Source organism: Trachypithecus francoisi, unplaced genomic scaffold (assembly GCF_009764315.1).
Source record: "Trachypithecus francoisi isolate TF-2019V2 unplaced genomic scaffold, Tfra_2.0 Lachesis_group19, whole genome shotgun sequence".
Taxonomy (NCBI): domain Eukaryota; kingdom Metazoa; phylum Chordata; class Mammalia; order Primates; family Cercopithecidae; genus Trachypithecus; species Trachypithecus francoisi.
In genome coordinates, this window is record NW_022681464.1 from 11,784,269 (window position 1) to 11,790,429 (window position 6,161).

General features: G+C 37.2%; 1 pseudogene; it reads left to right on the forward strand.

Moving 5' to 3' along the window:
- The first annotated feature begins 1,145 nt into the window (after window positions 1–1,145).
- LOC117063840 lies at window positions 1,146–1,892 on the forward strand (annotated as a pseudogene).
- Window positions 1,893–6,161: the final 4,269 nt, after the last annotated feature.

The following is a 6,161-nucleotide window of genomic DNA, read 5'->3' on the forward strand; positions in this document are numbered from 1 at the left end:
TCTAGGATCCTTTCTAGTCCTAGCATTCTGTTATTTAGATTTGAATTAAAACAGAGGTTCACTTGGGTGCCAAAATTTACCAATGAAAACAACTTTAAGTAATATCTAATACATTGTTTCTTGGGGACTGTAGAATTATTTTCATTTACAAAAGAATTTGTGGTGTTACAGTGAAAGAATACCCTTTGGAGTCATAGACTTAGGTTTTTATCCCAATACTTTCACACACAAGCTGTGAATAGGCTACGTAAATCTGTTACATGTGAGGCTCAATATATTATTAGATGGTTGAAGTAACCTGGCCTATTTTACACAGATGAGATAAGCATTAAATAAAGCCTTTTGAAAGGACTTTACAACTTATAAAATGACACAACTATAAAAGACACTCACAGGCCTTTACAGGGACTCTCAGACCTTTAACACAAAAGTTCTGTGAGGGCAGGGATGATATCTATTAAGTTCATCATTTGATTCTCAGCATATAGCACAGTGTCTGGCTCAGAATAAGTGCTCAGTAACTATATTTATGATTGAATAAACAAAAGGGTAGTTGACTTACTTTTGGATCACAGGGCCTTCCTATAATGTTTCAAATTGCTTTTATCAGGTTGCATATCCATTGTATTTAGTGCTAATCTTGATCATGTATTATAGACGGATCCCAATCTTTGATATCCTAGTAAATAAAAACAGGAATCTGTAGGAATCCTTTCATGGCACATCTTCAATTAAGTCACTTAATATAAAACATATTAACAGATTTAGTGGATAAAATGTAGGCTTTGTGTCTCACAGTTCTGGTTAAATTCTTACATCTTAACCTCTCTTAAATACTCAGAGACAGAAATTTCCTTGAATGATTATAAGTTAGATTGTGTTTATAAATTAGCTACTACAGTGCCCAGTTCATAATAGGCATTCAATGAATATGTATTCCTTTTTCCTCCATGCTATAATTTCCTATACTCAATGAGGAAGAGACAGAGTTAAACAAATGAGAAAATAAAAAGTTTCATTGCTATATTTAAATAATAAATATCTCCTTTATTAGTGGGTTATAAGAAATTGTAATCTAAATTGTAATATGAAACAATTTCAATGTTATAAGAAATTGTATAAGAAATTGTAATATGTTGACCACTAGAAAGATGACGGAGCAAGAGCAAAGAAAAATCCCTTCGGTTCCAGAAAATCTGCTGAAAAAGAGGAAGGCTTATGAAGCCCTCAAAGTCACCCAGGCAAAGCAGGCACTTTTGGCAAAGAAGGAGCAGAGGAAAGGAAAAGGGCTCAGGTTTAAGCGACTGGAATCATTCCTACATGATTCCTGGTGGCAGAAACATGACAAGGTGCATCTCAGATGACTAGAAGTGAAACCTAATGCCTTGAAATTGCCAGATAAACATTCCTTGGCCTTTGTTGTACACATTGAAAGAATTGATGGTGTGAGTTTACTGGTGCAGAGAACCATTGCAAGACTTCACCTAAAGAAAATTTCTAGTGGTGTCTTTGTAAAAGTCACCCCCCAGAACCTAAAAATGCTGCGTATAGTGGAACCTTATGTGACTTGGGGATTTCCAAATCTGAAGTCTGTCCGAGAACTCATTTTGAAACATGGACAAGCCAAGGTCAAAAATAAGACCATCCCTCTGACAGACAACACAGCGATTGAGGAGCACCTAGGGAAGTTTGGCTTCATTTGCTTGGAAGACCTCATTTATGAAACTGCCTTCCCAGGGAAGCATTTCCAGGAGATCTCATGGTTCTTGCACCCTTTCCACCTCTCAGTGGCCCATCGTGTTACCAAAAATAGAGTGGGCTTCCTCAAGGAGATAGGCACACCTGGCTATCGGGGTAAAGGCATCAATCAGCTCATCCGTCAGCTGAACTAGACCCAGGTGTCAAACTGTGGTAAATTTTTATCAATGAAGTGGAAGCATGTGTTTACTTTTTGGAAATTTTTATCAAGTATCTTCAGAGAAGATTATTTCCTGCTTTATCTTCAAAAACTGGAAAGGTTGGGTCAAAGAAAAGGTAATAGCTGGCCTGGCATGATGGCTCACGCCTATAATCCCAATGCTTTGGGAGGCTGAGGCGGGCAGATCACCTGAGGTTGGGGGTTCGAGAACAGCCCGACCAACATGGAGAAATGCCATCTCCACTAAAAATACAAAAATTAGCTGGACATGGTGGCATATGCCTGTAATCCCAGCTACTCGGGAGGCTGAGGCAGGAGAACTGCCAGGCGGAGGTTGCGGTGAGCCGAGATCATGCCATTGCACTCCAGCCTGGGCAACAAGCGAAACTCCCTCTCAAAGAAAAGACAGTAGCCTATGTTCATGGCAAGCACCTCTCATCACAGTCCAGTTCCAAGGAAAAATTCCAGTGTTTTCTACATTGGGTGCTGCATCGTCTGAAATCAGTACATTCTGTGGAGGAAGTAGTCCTGCTTTGTTGCATCTATCTTAAGGTTTAATGTTGGTAAATGAGTCACTCTAGCATTTGTACAAGGCTCCCTAAGACTCCTGCAGCAGTTGACCAAGCCCAAGGACATAATTGAATCTGGAGAGTCCTAGGGCCTTGTTTTGAAAAAGACTTGAAATACACATAGGAAAAAAGGCATACAAATAAATGTCCACTTGTCTCTGCAAAAAAAAGAAAAAAGAAATTGTAATATGTTAACTAAAATAAAAATTTTGGTATACAAAGTGTAAGAAAAGTAATATATACATAACATCTAGAATATATGCCCTAAGAGGTTGTATCAACTTGATTTTGAGATGTAGTTGTATGCAAAGGTAGATGAGATATGTTTTTATTTTGTTTTTTTTCTCCTGGCTTTAATGGACTTTAGATTCATTTAAACATTAGAATAAGAGTGATTTTTTATGATATGGATAAAAACACAGGAATCCAAAATACCTGGTTTATGCTGTCCAGAATCTTTACCAGTGGGGCAGCAAACTTTTTCTGTAAAGTGACAGTAAGTATTTTCAGCTTTGCAGGCCATGTTATTATCTCTGTTTCAACTACCAAATCTTTTGGTTGTAGAATGAACACAGCCATAGACAAAAAGTATAATAATGGTCATGGCTGTGTTCCAATTAACCTTAATAGCATTCATATTGTTGCCATATTCGGCCCAGGGGTCATAGTTTGCCACTCATTAATTACTTCGATTGTATACAAGGATTTTCCATAATTAATAATGAATATCCTGTTACATGCCTAACCCTATACCATATACCTTGTTTGATGGAACTGAATAGAATATACATATCAGTCATATAGCTCCATCAATAGAATTATAAGCAAGTGACTCAAATTTCCCAGGATGTACTATTGCCCTTTTCTAGAAATTCCTGTTTTGTTTCTTCATGTTTCCTCTTCCATCCAGTTAGATTCACCATACCATCCTCTATTTTATTAATTCATTTAATTAATATTTATTAAGTGCTTTCCCAGACTACTCATTTTAAACAAATTTTCAATGACTGGCAAAAATGTCCCGATTCTTATATGGAGATAAATTTAAAAAATTAAAGTGAAAGTATTAATCCATATAGTGAAAAGAACAGGTACCAATGAACAGCGGAAATAAATTGTTATGGTAGACAAATTTTTTCTTAAATTCACTTCCACAGGGAGAAGATTTTTTTGATCTAAGGTTGGTACCAGGCTTAAAATTTTGTTATTTAGAGTACATTAAATTTAATAATTCAAACTTCATTTTTTTGTAGTGGAATTATGACAGTAACATGCACATACATATATTTTTTATATGTATATTTGTAGGTTAATTTCAATAAAACTAACAGTTTCTGTGAGTTTTCAATCATTCACATTCCAGTGTGAATTACATTTTCTCTTGCCTTTTCAACTGGGAGTAAACTAGAGTATAGAGTTCTCATAGATGTACAACAGTGGTTCATAAAATGTAACCAGCATCATGAAACATCACCTAGAAATGTATTAGGTCTATTGAATCAGAAACTCTGTAGTAGGGCAATCCAGAAATCTGAGTTTTATAAAGTCCTGCAGGTGATTCTAATGTTAAAGTTTGAGAACCACTCTCCAATAAGCTAATTGGGCAGGCTCTTTTTCTTTTCTCAACTCACTGTCTTTAGTAAACCAATTCCAAAAATTTTCTGACGAGGCCATTGTTTTCCATCCATTGATGCTTCTACTAACTGCAAGTTAATATATGTGAAACACATAGAAGAATGCCTGGACTATGTGTATCCAACTCTGTTATAATTTTTGTCTTATTTTTCACTTGTTCTTACATAACTCCTTATCTAGCTTTAACTCCATGGTTAATCTTGACAAACATTATTTTGCTACTTGTTCAACTCTCTTGGCACTTTCTTACTTCATTTTACTAGCTTGAAAAAGCTATGAATACAATTCTCCAAGTGCTCTGAATAGGTATCTGCATAGCTAAATGGAAGAAGAGACAGCCAGGTGACTGGTCTCACTCAAAATTCACGATCACTAAACTCAAATGGGACATTATCCGAGCCCAATAATCAAACTACTATTTCCAAATTCCCCTCTCTCCCATTCCTCTGGCTAGATACTTCATAAAAGTTCGTCTTTCAAATTGCTAACATCTCTTCCACTATTGCCAATCAAATCTGATAACTGTATTTCACTAAGATAATTCAAGCAATAAGAGAAATTTCCAGAAAATCCTACCTCATCTACTTACCCCATTTAGTGCAGTATTCAGTATGCTCTAAAAGCATTATGGATGGACTATCCATGATCCCACCTAGGGCCACCTCTCTATTGGTGTTAGATCCCATCCCTTCTGACCTACTAAAGACATTACTTCAATAATTCTCCCATCTCCAACCTCTCCAGAAACAGTAAATTTTCCCTCTTTAGTGAATCATTCTCATCACTATACAAACAAACCATTATTTTTCCCATCTTAAAAAAAAAAAAAAAAACTGTATTCATCTCACGTTCCCTCTTTATTTCTTTTTGTTTTTCTTTCTCTTTACCTCAAACTTCTTAAAAGAGTTGTGTATACTGGTTCTCTTTCACGTACATTGGATCCACTCTGATGAGACTTCCCCCTGCTCCTAATACCCTACAAAAACTATACTTAACATTACCAATTACATGTACATTGCTAGATCAAATCGTAATTTTTTGGGCTCCTTCCTTCCTTCCTTCCTTCCTTCCTTCCTTCCTTCCTTTCTTTCTTTCATGGAGTCTCTCTCTGTTGCCCAGGCTGGAGTGCAATGCAGTGATCTCCACTCACTGAAACCTCCATCTCCCGGGTTCAAGTGATTCTCCTACCTCAGTCTCCCAAATAGCTGGGATTACAGGCATGTGCCACCATGCCAGGCTAATTTTTTGTGTTTTTAGTATAGACGGGGTTTCACCATGTTGTTCAGGCTGGTCTCCAACTCCTGACCTCATGATCCACCTGCCTCACCCTCCCAAAGTGCTGGGACTACAGGCGTGAACCACAGCGCCCGACCATTTTCATACTTTGTTCTCCCTAGAGAACGTATTGCACTTGACTCAAATGACCCTCTATGGGCCTAGTTTACCTGTTACTTTCTGGCTTCCTCCTCTTTTTCTCTTATAAGCTTCTTTTCATTTTCCTGAGCTCTAAATTGCAGAGTGGCCTAAGACTCTGTTTTTGTACTGATATTTATACTCATTATTGATATTATCAAGTAGATGACTCCCTTAGACTCCTGAGCCAAATATCCAAATGCTTACTGGCATCTTCACTTGGATGACTAAAAGGCATCCTAAAATTAATACATTCAGGAGCTTTCACTTCTGGTCATAGTGAAGCATTAGGAACTAGATTTATCCACTCAATGATAAAATTAACAGACAATACAAAAATATATATAAGCAATGATTTTTAAATTTTGACCTTCCTGTAGTACAGGACAGAGATTTCTGAGAAAAGTGAAACCAATGAGTTGAGTCTTATGGTTGCCCCAAGTTGCTGTCCAGGGGCTGTTCCAGGATGCAGCACATACAGGAGGTATCTAAGTGGAATCTAAATTTCCTTGTGTTGAAGAGACAGAAATCCAGAAGGGCTAAGGTAGACTGAGTTCACAGTGCAGAGTGCCAGACAGAAGACAACTACACATAGAGGGATTCTAGAGATTTGAAGAGGGTCTCCT